Below are 17,395 nucleotides of genomic sequence, written 5' to 3' on the forward strand. Positions count from 1 at the left end.
CCAAAGTGTTTTCTGCCTCTTCACACAGTTATGATACTACTAACAGTATGTTTACAACATTGAACAGTTTAATAATGGATTCAGATACATTATTCCATTTGCTTCTCACAACTGCTTAAATTAGGTATCATTACATTCCCATATTCCAAATACGGTAAGAATGTCCAAACTCGGGTCTTTCAACCCAAAGCACATGCAAAGTTGTCTTGAAAAGATAAAATCTCATAAAATGTATGATAAAATGGCTATAACAAATAATAACTTTCCATAGTATTTCCCTACACAGACAGATGGACACACACACACGTATACATGCACACACACACACACACACACACTTATCTGCTATATTAGTTTCCTAAGGCTTCCATAACACATCACCATAGACTGTGTGGCTTGAAACAATGACACATTCTCTTACAGTTCTGGAAGCAAGAAGTCTGAAATCAAGGTGTCAGCAGAGCCATACTCTCTCCAAAGGCTCTAGGAAAGAATGCTTCATTGCCTCTTCTAGCTCCTGGTGTTTGCTGGCAATCCACGGCATTCTTTGGCTTGTAGATGCCTCACTCCAATCTCTGACAGCATTTTCACATGGCCGTCTCCCATGTGTCTGTGTCAAAATTTCCCGCCTCTTATAATGGCCCACCCTAATCCAATATGACCTCATTTGAACTTGATGAAAAGACCCTATTTTCTTTTTCTCTCTCTCTTTCTTTCCTCCCTCCCTCCCTCCTTCCTTCCTTCCTAACTTCTTTCTTTCTTTCTTTCTTTCCTTCTTTCTTTCTTTCTTTTTTGAGACAAGGTCTGGCTCTATCACCCAGGCTTCAGTGCAGTGGCATGATCTTGGCTTACTGCAACCTCCACTTCACTGGTGCAAGTGATCTTCCCACAACAGCCTCCCGAGTAGGTGGGACTACAGGCACACAGCACCATGCCTGGCTAATTTTTGTATTTTTTGTAGAGACGGGGTTTTGCTATGTTGGTCGGTCTGGTCTCCAACTCTTGAGCTCAAGCAATCTGCCCACCTTGGTCTCCCAAAGTGCTGGGATTACAGGGGTGAGCCACCTCATCTGGCCAAGACCCTATTTTTGAATAAAGCCACATACATAGGTACCTGGGGCTAGGACTTCAATATGTCTTTGGCAGACACAATTCAACCCACAACTCCATAATCTGTCACCCACAGGAAAGCGAGGACATAAAAAAGAAATAATGGTATTGGAAAAGAAAGCCAAGGACAACACTTGGTGGAGGCTAAGATGAGGAGAAGAGAAAAGAGATAGTGGGGATATAGGGTGTACTCTCCAGGGAGGGTCAAATTTGAGTATGTGGCCTGGAAAACCAAAGAAAGGAGAAAGATGGTTTTCAAAAGCTAAAAGAGGAAAAAGCATGGCAGGAGTGGAGAAGTCATTAGGAGGGTGGAAGAGCTGCTCCCTAGGGAGGGAGAGTAAGAGCCACTCCACTCCTGGGGAAATCCAGTGAAAACTGGGGCAAGTGTCAAGAGATGGAGATCCACAGTACTGGGCCCCTTCCCCTACCAGAGTGGCCCCCTTGAGGAGCCAGGTGTCTGCAAGCTCCCAAAGCATATCCCCATAGAAACTCTGGGGTCATGAAATCATCTTGTCCCCCTCCCCAGACCTGATCCTGCTGCCTGTTTTCTACTCATTGTTGCTACCAACCCCCACCCAGTCACCCAACCTAGGTATTATCCTCAACTCTTTCTTCTTCCTCATTCTTACAGTCCTTGAGGCCCCAACCTCCTTGATGTTAGCGCCTACCACAGGACTCCACCCACCTTCCTCCTAGCACTGTCTAGATCAGCCCTCACCTGGATTATGACAGCTGCCTTTCTCATCTCCCTGCCTCCAGACTTATTCTGCCCAATCCATCTTCCATTACCCAGGCCAAAGTCTATGCTTCTCTAAAATTTTATTTTGAAAATCTTCTGACAGAAGAGTTGAATGAATTTTACAGTTACCATCCAAATACCACCACCTACATTTTATCATTAGCATTTTACTGTACTTGCTTTATCAAATATATTTCCATTGATCCATTCCTTCATCCTTCTATCCATCTTATAATTTTATGCATTTTAAAGTAAGTTGCAGATATTCAAATGATTTCTAAAAATATAATCTGGTCATGTTAGAACTTGTTGGACTTTCAATAATGCCCCCCTTCTCTAAAGGATAAAGCCTGAACTCCACGTTGGCATGCCTTCAGCCTAACCCCTGCGCCCACCTGCTTCCCATTTTTCACTCTAGAAAGGCCAAATTGCCTAAAATTCCCCACTCACCACACTGTTTACATCTCCCTGACCCGCTTTCATTGTTCCTTCTTCTTAGCTTGTCCTCAGCCTTCCAGGGCCTCAAATGCCTCCTTCCCTGAAAGCCTTTCTTGATCCCCCACTCCTCTCCGACACTAGTTTAGGCACCACCTCTATAAGCACATAGCAGTCCCCAGGGCATACCTTGATCACTGCACTAATCTCCACAATCAAGATGATCTGTTTATGTGTGTTTCTCACCTCTACCCCAACTGAGAGCTTCCTAAAAATACAGGGATCCTGCTTTATTTGTCTATTGTCCTTGGTACCTAGAACAGTCTGTGGCATGTGTGGGTGCTCCATAAATATTTGTTGAGTGAATGCATTACTGATTTTGTCCTTTCTAAGAGCACTTCCTGCCTTTATACCAGCTTCTCCCACACAACATGGGGCCAGGTCTTCAATGTAGATCCCAGAGAGTTAAGAAGGAAGCAAAGAACACTGAGTGTTACCCGTGTTTTCCAGCCAAAGACCCCCCAGGAACATAACTGTCATTAAACACGCTGGGTTTATTACTCCTTGCAGCAATGGAGAATGCACCCCATGGGGAGTGTGGGACATCTCAATAAGAGTGTTAGGAAAAAACCTATGATAGGATTTGGGTTTTGGTTAGGTGATTTGGGGAAAGGTCTAAGGAAGTGGGGGTTTGCTCTGGATTAATACTGTTAGAAAGCAGAGCAGATCCTGTGAATGAATACCCAAATAAATATTTTCTATAGGGAGGGGAGACTAGAATGAGGGGAAAGCTATAATTGGTAAAGAAGTAGCAAACATTTCTGTTAACCAAGAGAAGGGGTGTTTGCTATTTTGTGGGTGGCACAGTGTCTTTTTTTGGGTCTGTGCCCAGAAAAACTTATGAAGCAGCCTTGCATTGTCTCACTTTATCAAGGTCTAAGAGTAAACTTGTCTGAGATTGGTATTCTGTAATATAGTTTATGCCTAATAAGTGAATAACATGGTTTAGCTGTGTTAGGCCAACTTCTGAATGTCAGAGGCTGCTCTTTTTATTTTCTCTCAGTGTTTAGGTGGGGATTTGGGAAAAAGATGAATTAGTGGGGTTGGGGCATGTGTATAAATGTGTGCAGAATCCAGTTCAATGCAAAAAACTTTTCTTTTTTTTTTTTTTCTGAGACAGAATCTTGCTCTGTCGCCCAGGCTGGAGTGCAGTGGTGTGATCTAGGCTCACTGCAAGCCCCGCCTCCCAGGTTCACGCCATTTCCTGCCTCAGCCTCCACAGTCTGCCACCAAGCCCGGCTAACTTTTTGTATTTTGTTTAGTAGAGACGGGGTTTCACCGTAGCCAGGATGGTCTCGATCTCCTGACCTTGTGATCCACCCGCCTTGGCCTCCCAAAGTGCTGGGATTACAGGCTTGAGCCAACGCTCCCGGCCACAAAATTTTTCAAATAGAGGAAGTCTGGAGTTTATTTCCAAGATGTCCACCTCCTCAATCCAGGCATATATTTCCAGGTCACAGTGCTGACACTTTCAGCCTCCTGCAGTCACAGACCCCATGGTCATGGTATGGGACACATGGCCCAGGTCCCTGGTGGCTCTGAGTTGTGGGGAGGGAGGAGCCAGTGGCTTTGGCTGGGACCTCTCTCAGGCTTCTACCTGGACATCCCTTGTTCTCCCAGGGCAAACACTCTGAAGCTTGTTTTCTTGGCTGGCTGTTTTTGTTTGTCATCCTGCCTGGGATCACAGCCTCCCGGTGACTCCCAAACCTACTCATTTGAGCCCTGAGGAAAACCTATTAGACATGAATTCTTTGTTGATTTTGTGACAGTGGCCTCTGACCAGAAGGGTTCAGCTCCCTGGACCCCAAGGGCCTTGTTGTCTCTGCTCCCCGCCTTCTGGGGTAATGATCTCACCCTTGCCCCCAGTTTCAGGGATCCAGTGACTCACTGCAGAATAAATCAACATCATGGCAGATGCCTGGCACCTGAGGTCTCTGAGGACACTCTCTAAGGATATGGGGCTGTGATCTTTTTTCCTTCAGTCTGGTGCTTCTGTCTGACTGTTAGTGATTTCCCTTCCCTGATAAAGGCTTTAATATTTCCTTCAAATCAGACAGCCCTGAAGTTGCTGCCTCCTGCTTTCATTATTCCTTTCTGCACAAGGCTGAATTGATTCTGTTCTGAAATGTTCCTTATCCCTGCCCTCCACACACATACTTACCAATGCATGGCTTGCTTTTTCATGGCCTCTTGTCTTGTGCTTCTCTACCTTTTGGTTCAAATCTTCTTCTTCTTTTTTTTTTTTTTTTTTTATGAAGTCTTGCTCTGTCACCCAGGTTGGAGTGCAGTGGCACATCTCAGCTCACTGCAACCTCAGCCTCCCGGGTTCAAGGGCTTCTCCTGCCTCAGTCTCTTAAGTAGCTGAGATTACAGGTGCCCACCACCACATCTGGCTAATTTTTTGTACTTTTAGTAGAGATGGGGTTTCGCCATGTTTGTCTGGCTGGTCTCGAACTCCTGACCTTGGGTGATCCGCCCACCTTGGCCTCCCAAAATGCTGGGATTATAGGCGTGAGCCACCGTGCAAGCTGAAAGTCTTCTTTAGCTATGATCTTCCTGAATCCTAGTTTGATTTGATTCTTCAGGACATGTTTCTGAGTATTTACACATCTGTGTTTTATATACATAGAAATGTGTGTGTGTGTGTGTGTATGTATTTTTGAAATAGCTATAAACCAGGGACAGTGGGAATAGTGAGGATATGTGTTTGTGGGATCAAGTGAGGTTGTGGTTACAAGAAAAAGCTATATCTTTGATAACAGCAAATCAATAATACACAATGCCTAAAATTAGAAGAGCAAATAGTAATAATATAATCCTTGTATTTACAGCTGTGAAGGCGAACACCAAAACAGCTAAAAGAGTTGAAAGTAGTGGAGATGGGGGTAAGGGCTGCCATTTTAAAAAAATAACTCATCAACTTGTTTAACTTTTTATTTGCATGTATAACTGCGATTAAAATCCTGAAAATAATCTAATTGTGTTCTGTGGTCCTTTTTTTTCCCCTACCAGCTATGTGAAGATCTGTCACCCACTCATTTCCTCAGCCCAGTTTCTCACCCTTGCTTCCTCTCCCCTGACTCCGTTTCCAGGGGCCAGCCTTGTCCACCCCTTGGGGTCTCTCCTACCTGACTGCTCTTCTCCCACCTCCAATCTATCCACCTGCAGACAGAACAATCTCTACAACATGTGTCATCAGAGTGTGTTTCACTTCCACTTGAAAATTCTCTGAGACTTGCCTAGTGTAACAGGATTTAGTTATGCCCTCAGTATGACAAGCTCCATGTCCCTCTCAGCACCAGCCCCAGGCACGCAGCCTGTGCCAGGCTCAGACACACCTCCTTCTCTTGGCTGCCCTGGCTCTGTACTCCCTCTGACCAAAACTCTTCCCCTGTATGTGTTTCTTTACTATGGGTCATAATTTATAGTACATAAAAAGTACTGACTTTTTCTTTTAACCATGATCTTATAGATCTTCTCATGTCAACCCAAATAGGTCATCTTCACTATTTTTAACTGTTACATGAATTCAATTACATAATGTATATAAAAACATTTTGCATGCCATCTGGCATATAGGAAGACTCAAATATATCCTTATCTCATTTAATTTCCCATCACCGCAACATAATGCAGAAACACCCTTTGTCTCCTGTAACACTATAGTTGTAAGATTCCTCCTCAACTCTTATTACAGCTATGCATTGTGGCTTTTAAAAACATTTAGTATTTTTTTTCATTGAGACAAATCTTGCTATGTTGCCGAGGCTGGTCTCTCACTCCTGGGCTAAGTGATCCTCCTGCCTCAGCCTCCCAAAGTGCTGGGATTATAGGCATGAGCCACTGTGCCTTGCCCTACGCAATGGTTTTAAACAGATCACGAATTTAATTAATATCACTGTTCTCCCCATTCTTTCTTTAGCTTTTCCATTCAGCTCCCTACACATCCCTCTTTTGTGGATCTCAACTCCTCGGAGCTCTCCCACACACTCTGCTTGCTTGCTTTTCCCTGAAATGCCCTCTGCTATCCCCTTCCACCATCCACTGGGGAAGTGGTTCCCTTCTTCCCAGACATTCCCTGTAAAAGCTTCCCTAAGCTGCCCTCCCCCAGAGGAGCCCTCAGCCTATGGGCAGCCCCGCCCCCCATCTGGTTTGCACCACTCATATCACTCCTTAACCAGAAGATCAGTCTTTTGAAAGCAGGGTGTCTTAGTATCTTCAGTGCTTAGTATATTGCCTGGCACATAAAAAGTGCCCCATAAGTGTTTGCTGGATGAGAATCCTCAACTTCTAAATGTCTAATCTCATTTTTCTGTTTAATATGCCACATATAGAAGAGGTGATCTGTGGTATAGAGAAGAATGTACCTTCTTACTAGCTGTGTGATCTTGGACAACTCACATCACCTCTCTGAGCCTCAGTTTCTTGATCTGTAAAATGGGGGTAATGATATCTATGATGAATGAATGATGAAATAAAATATGTGAAGATGTTCTAAAAATGTAAAAAGTATTACTATCACTCCTTCTTCAACCTCATTTCAAACTTTCCATAGTTCTGACAAAATCCTCTCCCCAGGTCCAGCCCCTTCTGTAATATCATGTCTCTCCCCACGACTCCTGATCCTCATTCCTTTCTTTTTCTTTTTCTTTTTTCTTTTTCTTTTCTTTTCTTTTTTTCTTTTTTGAGATGCAGTTTTTCTTTTGTTGCCCAGGCTGGAGTGCAGTGGCGCATCGGCTCACCACAACTTCCGCCTCCTGGGTTCAAGCGATTCTCCTGCCTCAGCCTCACTGAGTAGCTGGGATTACAGACATGCGCCACGACGTCCAGCTAATTTTGTACTTTTAGTAGAGACAGGGTTTCTCCATGTTGATCTCAGGCTGGTCTCAAACTCCCAACCTCAGGTGATTCACCTGCCTCGGCCTCCCAAAGTGCTGAGATTACAGGCGTGAGCCACCGCACCCGGCCCTCTCATTCCTTTCTGGTGCTGTTGTTTCGCCCTCTCATTCCCTTCTTCTAACTTAGTAGGCTTTGTTCTTGCCTAATTCCTCTTCAGTGTTCACTTCTCTGTAGCCTTTGCCTTTCTCCTTTCAGCATAGCTCTATCGTCACAGCTTCCTGGAAGCCATCCCAAGAGCTCTTACAGGTTCCTTTCCCTCTGCTTCCTTGAAGCTCCTCCCTGCTCCTCCTGCCACACACGCCACCCAGGAGGCAGGGGAGCCTCATGTGGGCGTGGATAACTCCACCAAGCGCTGGTTTCAAGGACGCTTGCAAAGGTGCCCAGAAATGGCAGATAAAAGGGTACGAGATGCCATGCTCTGCTCAGGGAGGGGCTGGATGAGGGGAACCAGAGGGTCCAAGGCAGGTCTCGGGGCCAGTTTTCCTTCGAGATTCAGGGCAGGCAGGACAGAGCTGGAGCGGTGTGTTTGGGAGACGGGGGAGGTAACATCTGAGGCTCAGGAGGCAGTCAGAGGGAGTGGCTCCTGAACTAATTGGCAGGCTGGATGCCAGCAGCGTGCCGGTGATGTTTTAGCTACTGGTCACCACAGGAGAGGAAGGAAGGGAGGGAGGGAGAATCTGTCATGTGGACCAAGACACAGAGGCACATGGGGCCTGCTGTCGGCTGGCTCTCAGCTCATCAGGCTTTTCTAGGTCACTCTGCATTGCCACCTCCCTTGCTGGGTTCCCCTGCTCTGCCTTGTGCTGCCTTGCATGCCCCTGGCTTGGTTTCTCTGACTCATAGTCTATGACCCGGACACTCTTCAAGTCTCTGTGTTCCTGGGAGTTGGTGCTTTAACACTGTTGGGGAAGAAGCACTTGAGTCCCAGCATGCAGGCTTTGACCTTTATCCTGCATGGCCCCCAGTTTCCTCCCTGTGACTGGAATGTGACACAGGCTCCTGGAGTAGTTAAGAAAGTAGTAAAATCTTTAATGATTTGAAAATTATAAAATTACAAAATTATTACTGTGTTAATATGAACTATCCTTGTTCTTTTTGTTTCTCCACCACTCCTAATGTCAGATATGCTTACATTGGGCTGCACAGTTCACAGTGCTGTTGGATGGCCCACAGGCCTCCTGGCTTCACATGTCCAACATGCCACCCCTGGTCTTCCTGCCCAGGCCAGCTCCTCACAGTTCTTCCCATTGCAGTCACCGGCAGCTCCATCCTCCCCATGATGGGGCCAAATTCGTTAGAGCTTCCTGCCTCCTCCTTTGCTCTCACACTCCACAACCAATGCAGAAACTCACGTCCAGAAATCAGCCCCCTCCCACCACCTCCAACCACTGCCAGGCTCAACTCACCCAGTACTGAAGAAAGTCCTGACAATGACAAGGCCCTGCACAGTCAGCCACTCACCTCTCTGACTTCCTACTCCACATCAGTTGCTCCCTCTGCTCCAGCCACATGGCCTCATGTTAAATCTCAAACACATCAGCAGCTTCAGCATCACAGTCTTTGCCTCTGCCTTTCCTTTCATATGGATGAGCCTTCCTTCAGATAAGCACTTGACGGCTTCTCTTACCACCTTCAAATCTTTGCTCAAATAGAATCTATTGAGTTTGTAACTCTATCTACTCCATCCAGCACTCCATCCAGCACTGAGGAAGGCCCATCTCCCTAGGTGATATTTAAGGGGAGACCTGAGAGATGAATCATCATGCTCAGAGAGGAGAGAAGGGCATTCCAGGCACAGGTAACAGCTTTGCATCAACCTAGAGGCAAGAACAATTTGGGCTAATTTAAGCAAAGTAGACGTATGATGAGTTGTGAGTAAAGATGGCACAAGATAATAATGAAAACTTAGAGACTAGAGCAAGCAAAAACTTAAGTTTTAGTAGTGGAATAGGCAAGAGTGCAATGGGGGAAGATCCAGGGCCACTACTTGCTAATGGCATTCCCTGGAGTTGTATAAGGTAGTCATTCCAAAGAGAGAAAACTATGCTAGTATCTTTCTTCCCAGCTTTATATTGCTTCATGGTACCTACCATACATTCCACTTATTTATTTGTTAATGAGCTGTTCTCCCCACTAGAGTTTAATTCCCATGAGGGCAGGTTCCGGTCTGTGTTGATCGCCACTGAGTCCCCAGCTTTCAACACTGTATCTGGCACATAGTAGGTCTTTAATAAGTATTTTTGAACGAATAAATATAAATTACTTTTATCATCCCTAAAACAATTTTTTTGATATAAGTATAATTGTTTTCACTTTATAGTCACAAAACTAACAAGAGTCAAGTCAAATCTTGACACCCTACTGTTTCTAAGTGGTGTCAGTGTTCCTTCATACTGTATAATTTCTTATCTGGTTTAGTCAAAATGGGCAAAGGCTTCAGTTTTTTTCAATTTTAAAATGAGGAGTTTGGACTAAGGGATTGCCCGTTTGCTGGAGGATGATGCCTGCTCCTTCCTCCAGGGCCTCCCTTGCTGCTCCAGTCCAAGTTCTTTTCCCTCTTCCAGCCTCACCTCTTCCTGGGGTCTGGACAACAGAGGTTAAATGGTTTAAAGGCCCACTGGGAGACTGTGAATCACAGAAGCACAGGAATCCTTTCCCTTTCTAGCTGCCTACGCTCCATCTCTCTCACTGGCTGAGACTTTGATTCTATCGAGGAAATAGGATGACTACAGAGCAGAAAGAAAGGACAGAGAATGAAAAGGAGAAAATGATGAAGGAGAAGGCAGGGAGGAAGGAGAGAAGGACAGAGCAAACAGGTCTCAGTGAATGTTAGGGAATATTCTGCAGAGAGGAGAAGCAGTTATTGTGGACTGTTGTCCAACTGAAACAAAATATCTCATCACTTTGTCCTTACCCCCTCTCTTGTGATCCCATCTCAACATCCAAAGCTGTTTGGATGCTTAAGAATGTAGCCCATTTTTGTAACAGCCTTGCAATTACACAGTCATCCATTCCAGAAATTAGAAATTCATCCTTGATTTTCCCTTCCCTCATTGCCCAAAGGCCACTTCAATGTTTTTGTCAATTCTATCTACAAAATACACTTCAAATTGGCCTGCTCATTTTCAGCTCCACTGGATCCCACTATCTCAAGCCATCATCCTTTCTCACCTAAATTACTGGCATAGTTTTCTCTCTTTGGGATGACTGCTGTGTACAACTCTGGGAATGCCATTAGCAGGTAGTGACCCTGGGTCTCCCCCATTCCACTCTTGTTTATTCCACTCTTGTTTATTCCACTACTAAAACTTAAGATTTCACTTGCTCTAGTCTCTGCCTAAGTCTTCATTATTATCTTGTGCCATCTTTACTCCCAACTCATCATGTGTCAACTTTGCTTAAATTAGCCCAAATTGTTCTTGCCTCTAGGCTGTTGCAAAGCTTTTACCTGTGCCTGGAATGCCCTTCTCTCCTCTCTGAGCATGATGATTCATCTCTCAGGTCTCCCCTTAAATATCACCTTGGAAGATGGGCCTTCCTCAATGTTCTCCATCTAAATTAAGGACTTCTGCTCTCAGTCTCTGTGCTGGATATTTGTCAAAATGTCAGATTTATCAAATAAAAGTACAGGATGTCCATTTAAATGTGAATTTCAGATAAATAATAAACAATTATTTTGTGTAAGTATGCCCCATGCAGTATTTGGGAGATACTTATACTAAAAAATCATTGTTTTTCTGAAATTCAAATTTAACTGGATGTTCTGCATTTTATCTGCCAACCCTACATATGTGGAATTGAGAGGTGACAGCATGCTGGCAGTCCTCACAGCCCTTGCTCGCTCTCGGCGCCTCCTCTGCCTGAGCTCCCACTTTGGTGGCACTTGGGGAGCCCTTCGGCCCACCGCTGCACTGTGGGGGCCCCTTTCTGGGCTGGCCAAGGCCAGAGCCAGCTCCCTTGGCTTGCAGGGAGGTGTGGAGGGAGGGGCGAGAGCGGGAACCTGGGCTGCGTGGCGCTTGCAGGCCAGCTGGAGTTCCGGGTGGGCATGGGCTTGGCGGGCCCCTCACTCAGAGCAGCCTCCCGGCCCTGCTGGCCCTGGGCAATGAGGGGCTTAGCACCCAGGCCAGCGGCTGCGGAGGGTGTGCTGGGTCTCCCAGCAGTGCTAGCCCGCCGGCGCTGCACTTGATTTCTCACCGGGCCTTGGCTGCCTTCCTGTGGGGCAGGGGTCGGGACCTGCAGCCCGCCATGCCTGAGCCTCCCACCCCCTCCATGGGCTCCTATGCGGCCTGAGCCTCCCCGACGAGGGCCACCCCCTGCTCCACGGCGCCCAGTCCCATCGACCACCCAAGGGCTGAGGAGTGCGAGTGCTGGCGGGCAGCTCCTCCTGCAGCCCCAATGCAGGATCCACTGGGTGAAGCCAACTGGGCTCCTGAGTCTGGTGGAGACGTGGAGAACCTTTAGGTCTAGCTCAGGGATTGTAAACACACCAATCAGCACGCTGTGTCTAGCTCAGGATTTGTGAATGCACCAATCAACACTGTATCTAGCTGCTCTGGTGGTGCCTTGGAGAACCTTTGTGTCCACACTCTGTATCTAAGTGATCTGATGGGGACGTGGAGAACTTCTATGTCTAGCTAAGGGATGGTAAACGCACCAATCAGCGCCCTGTCAGAACAGACCACTCGGCTCTACCAATCAGCATGACGTGGGTGGGGCCAGATAAGAGAATAAAAGCAGGCTGCCCGAGCCAGCAGCGGCAACCCGCTTGCGTCCCCTTCCACACTGTGGAAGCTTTGTTCTTTCACTGTTTGCAATAAATCTTGCTACTGCTCACTCTTTGGGTCCATGCTGCTTCTATGAGCTGTTAACACTCACCGCAAAGGTCTGCAGCTTCACTCCTGAAGCCAGCGAGACCACGAGCCCACCGGGAGGAACGAACAACTCCAGACACGCTGTTTTAAGAGCTGTGATACTGCGAAGGTCTGCAGCTTCATTCCTGAGCCAGCGAGACCACGAACCCACCAGAAGGAAGAAACTCCAGACACGCCGCCGTTAGAACTGTAACACTCACTGCGAGGGTCCGTGGCTTCATTCTTGAAGTCAGTGAGACAAAGAACCCACCATTTCCGAACACAGAATGACCTCATTTCCTTTCTATTGAAGAGATTGAAAAGTAAAAAAACTCTGTTTTTCAGAATTTTTGGAACTAGGATTCTGGACATGAATTAAGTCCTTCCAACTAAATGTATTTGTATGAGATTTGAAATGCAGAAGTGAGGTAGAGGCTATTTTCCTATAGAAGAGCAGGGATGAGCCCCAATAAACATGAAATGTGCATGGGAGTAGGGCAGCTGGGCCCGTGGCCGCTATGCGAGCAGTAGCTGCAGCATTACTGACCTATGGTGATTGACCTTGAAGCCAAGAATCCAGTTAGGACATCCTGACTTTTTTCTTTTTCTTTTCTTTTTCTTTCTTTCTTTTGTTTTTTTTTTTTTTTTTTTTTTTTTTTTTTTGAGACGGAGTCTTGCTCTGTCACCAGGCTGGAGTGCAGTGGCGCGATCTTGGCTCACTGCAATCTCTGCCTCCTGAGTTCAAGCAATTCTCCTGCCTCAGCCTCCTGAGTAGCTGGGACTACATCATGTGCCACCACGCCCAGCTAACTTTTGTATTTCCAGTAGAGACTGGGTTTCACCATGTTGGCCAGGATGGTCTCGATCTCTTGACCTTGTGATCTGACCGCCTCAGCCTCCGCAAGTGTTGGGATTACAGGCGTGAGCCACCGTGCCCAGCCAATATTTTTTTTTCTTAATTGAAATAGGTGCCTAAAAGGCAGGAAGGAACCTGCTCCTGCATTCTTGACAGATGAGGATCAGAAAGTTTTTCTTACTTACACACCAGCAAAATCATCTCTCTGGGAATCAATTTTCATATCCATATTGTAAGGGCTAGACTACACATTGTTAATGTTCCCTTCAACTCTAGCATTCTACAAATCTATGATTCTTTGAAGTCTTTACTAGAGGTGGGAGCCAGAATCAAATTAGCTATATTTGGTGCACTTACTAGCGATCCTGGTACAGGTTAATAAATAACTTGTTTGGAAGACCTATTCTCTCCGATGGGGAAGTGGACATGGAAATGAGATGATCGTCTTGAATGTAAATAATGTGAAGGGGAATAGGAATTAGAAAAGAAAACTGAGAGAAAAGACTACTAGGACAAAATGAGCTTCAAAATACATAAATCATGCTGAGTGTGGTAGCTTATGCCTATAATCTCAGCTCTTTGGGAGCTGAGGCCAAAGTGGGAGGATTGATTGAAGCCAGGAGCTTGAGACCAGCCTGGGCAACACAGCCAGATCCCATCTCTATAATCAATCAATCAATCAATTAGACCATGTAAATATCACACTTACAGCTCCTCAGTGGCATTCCACTGCTCTTAGAAAAAAGATCAACTCCTTGTCCTGGTCCCTAAGGTCCTACACAGCTTGGCTCTTAGTACCTCTCCAATCTCACATCAAACCATTGTCATCACACTTCATACGTTCAAGATCTTTCCCACTTCAGGGCCTTTGCATCTGCTGTTGTTGCTCTCCCCCAACTCTTCTCACTGCTGGCTCTCTCTCATCACCTTTTCAGAGGAGGTTTTCCTAACATCCTATTAAAAGTAGTGCATACCTCCTCCAGTTAATTCCTCTTACATTACCCACTTTGTATTCTTCAAAGCACTGATCACAATCTCTAATTATCTTGTTAGTTTATTTGTTTACTTGCTTATTGTTGGCCTTTTTCAATGGAATCTAAATTACCAGATGACAAGGGACTATGGCTGGCTTGTTCTCCACTGTTCCTAACTCCTAGAACAATGCATGGTACATAGTAGGTGCTTAGTAAATAGTTATTGAATGATTAAATGAATGGATGAATGAATGCACAGCTCTTAAAAGGAAACTGCTGGCCAGGTGTGGTGGCTCACACCTGTAATCCCAGCACTTTGGGAGGCTGAGGCAGGCAGATCACCTGAGGTCAGGAGTTCAAGACCAGCCTGGCAAACATGACAAAACTCCATCTCTACTAAAAATACAAAAATTAGCTGGGCATCGTGGCATGCGCCTGTAGTCCTAGCTATTTGGGAGGCTGAGGCAGGAGAATCGCTTGAACCCAGGAGGCAGAGGTTGCAGTGAACTGAGATCATGCCACTGCACTCCAGCCTGGCAACAGAGCGAGACTCTGTCACAAACAAACAAACAAAAAAACGGAAACTGCTAAGGGCTTGGTGAACAAGAATGCCTTGAGAAAATTGAGAAGACAAATAGTGAATGCTTAGGGGAGAATTTAAATGATGGATAGAAATATTAGTGACATTGATAGGTGGGTTGTCAGAAGGAAAGAGAATAAGTGAGCACCTAGGACGAACTTGAAGGATGGACAACATTTCAGAGAAACTGTTGGCCCTAAGCAGAGATTTAAAGGGAGAGAAAGGAATGAGGCTTCCAGAAGGGACAGAAAAGAGAAAGTAAAGTTTCAGAAGAAAGAAATTAGTATTTAAGGAAAAGAATACAGACTTTGGAGCCAGCAGGTTTGAATTTCAGTCCTGGCTCTGCCTCCTGCCGGCTTTTGAGCCTAGTCAAATCCCTCACCATGCCAGAATCCCAGGGGCCTCAGTGTAACGTGGCTGGACTTGGCCTCACAGCTGTTATAGGGTTAAATGAGAGAAGGGACTATGAAGGTGACATTTCTATAACATAGTCATGTATTTGAGTATGAAGATTGATTGGATTAATCTGGGTGGGTCTTATTCCTCTGTCCCTGCCTCAAGCCACCCCTCCTAAAACTGCCTCCCCCATCATGGCAAGTTTTACTCAGAGTCCTTGGAGTAGTTGCATAGGAAAACTGCTCTGGTCTAATAGAATTTCCAGTTATGTTAAAGCACAGTGTAAATATCCAAGTCCTTAAAAAAATGAGTCATTATAGACACAATCAAGATTGAAGAAAATCTTTGGGAAGGGCATAGTGAGTGGGAATTGAGAAAGAATTATGGTCTCCTTCATTGGGATTTCTTACCTGCTAGCCCTTCTTTTCCCAATCCAGTTTTTCCCCAGAGATGCTTCACATTCTTTGTTCAGGCCTTTTCACTTCTCTTCCACTCAACACAACCTTCATTTCTTTTACAGGTCACCTCCTCCTGGAAGACTTCCTGAAATGATTCCAACTTGTCCTTCAATCTGTCAACAGAATCCTCCCTCACTCTTCCCCCCTCACTGCACCTTTAAAATTTGGTAATGACAGATTTAGGTTGATGATGGATACACTTTATCTGCCTTCTTACACACCCTAATTCAGTAATGCTAAATTTTGTTGATGACGGATACTTTACCTGCCTTATCACACTTCCTAAGGGCAGGGACCATGACTGTCCTGTGATCAGTCTCCCAAACTCCTCTTCATACTTATCTCTCCCTCTGGAAAGCTTCTAAAGACTTGTGGGGCTTTTAAAAGCATGAGGATGTTGCTAATATGGAGGAGAGAGACTGAAGGATAAATGAAAGGATAGAAGAAAAAAAATGAAGAGAAGGAAAAGAAGGGATGGGTCAAGGCCTGTCCCACCTCTAATATTCCCTAGTGCCATGCATGGGTATCGAGCTGTCACACTCCACAACACCACAGTAGGAATCCTGGAAGGAGTTGGAAAGGGGTGGGAACAGTTATTTAGGAGGCACCTACATTAAGGAAGGAAGATGTGGATCCTAGCAGAGAGACAGGATCTCGTCATGGTCAACTGGAACAAGCCAAGCCACGCTGACACACATAAAATCACATCCACCCTTCTGGCTCTCTGGAAATAGAATGAACTCAGGGGTGATTAGAGGATCAAGTGTAGAGTTGTTAGGGATTCTGGAAAGGGATGGAGAAGGTCTTGAGAAGGGAGATATTTCCTGGCAGAGTCTATCTCCAAATGCCTTTTCCCTTACTGGTGTCCTGGAACCATTAGGTATGAACTCATTGTAACCAGGACGTAAAGGCTGAGCTGATGCTTTGTTAGCAGGAATCCTCACCATCTGGTTATGCAAGGCAAATGACAACTAGTCATGAGCCTCCTCGCCAGACTGAGCACCATATGTCTTACATCACATAAGCGTTTCCCAGCACTGTACCTGGCATCTGCCAGTGAGGCATGACTATTGGTTGAGAAGGATAAGAAGGTCTAAGCAGAGTCAATCAAATGACCCTCTCAGATTGTCCAATTAGTGTGATGAGCAATTCAACAACTGGGCCTAAGTTTATTAAGGCTCACTGTGTGCCAGGTGCTATTCTAGGTGCAGGGAAAGCAGCAGCGAACATGAAGGTTAGGTCCCTGTTCACATACCTTCTATTGGACAGAGACAGATCAAAAGTCCATAAATAGATCATTGCAGACAGTAATAAATAGCATGAAGATAATAAATATGGGTAAGGAGATAGTGAATACCTTTGAGAAAGACCACTTGAGATACAAGTGGTAAAAGAAGTCCTCTCTGAATGTTACCTTTGGGTTGAGACATGAGTGAGAAAATGGAGAAAGCCGTGTGAAGCTCTGGAGGAGCAGGGGCCCAGGCGGAGGGAACAGCGAGTGCAAAGGCAGTACAGCCGCACCAGCAATGGCATGCTCAGGGAACAAGAAATAGAAAGTACTGCAGACAGAGCACAAGGAGCAAGATGGAGTAACCAGCCCACATGAACACCCATCATTCAAGACCATGGTTCCCCTGTTAGCTAAACACTGGAACCATCTGGAAAGCTTTTAAAAGTGCTGACACCTGGGACCCATCCCCAGAGTGTCCGTTTAATTGGTCTGAGGTGTCACTTGGGCATCAGGAGTTTTAAAGTTTCCCAGATAATTCTAATGTTCAACTGAAGCTGTTAACCACTGTTAAGCCCGTGAGGGCCATGGCAAGGCACTTGGATTGGTGACAGTTGAGGTTCTTGAGGAGTCTCAGAGACAGTTCTCCAGTACTTCAAGCCCAGATCCAAAAAGATCCTGAGAGGCCTTGGAGTTGGGGATAAGCCAGGACAATGAAGGAAAAGAGATAACAGGAGACTGAAAAGAAGGTCAAGAGAGGCAGAGACATCCAGAAAATGTGACAAATTGGAAGGTGCGACAACACAGAAG

Source organism: Symphalangus syndactylus, chromosome 23 (assembly GCF_028878055.3).
Source record: "Symphalangus syndactylus isolate Jambi chromosome 23, NHGRI_mSymSyn1-v2.1_pri, whole genome shotgun sequence".
Taxonomy (NCBI): domain Eukaryota; kingdom Metazoa; phylum Chordata; class Mammalia; order Primates; family Hylobatidae; genus Symphalangus; species Symphalangus syndactylus.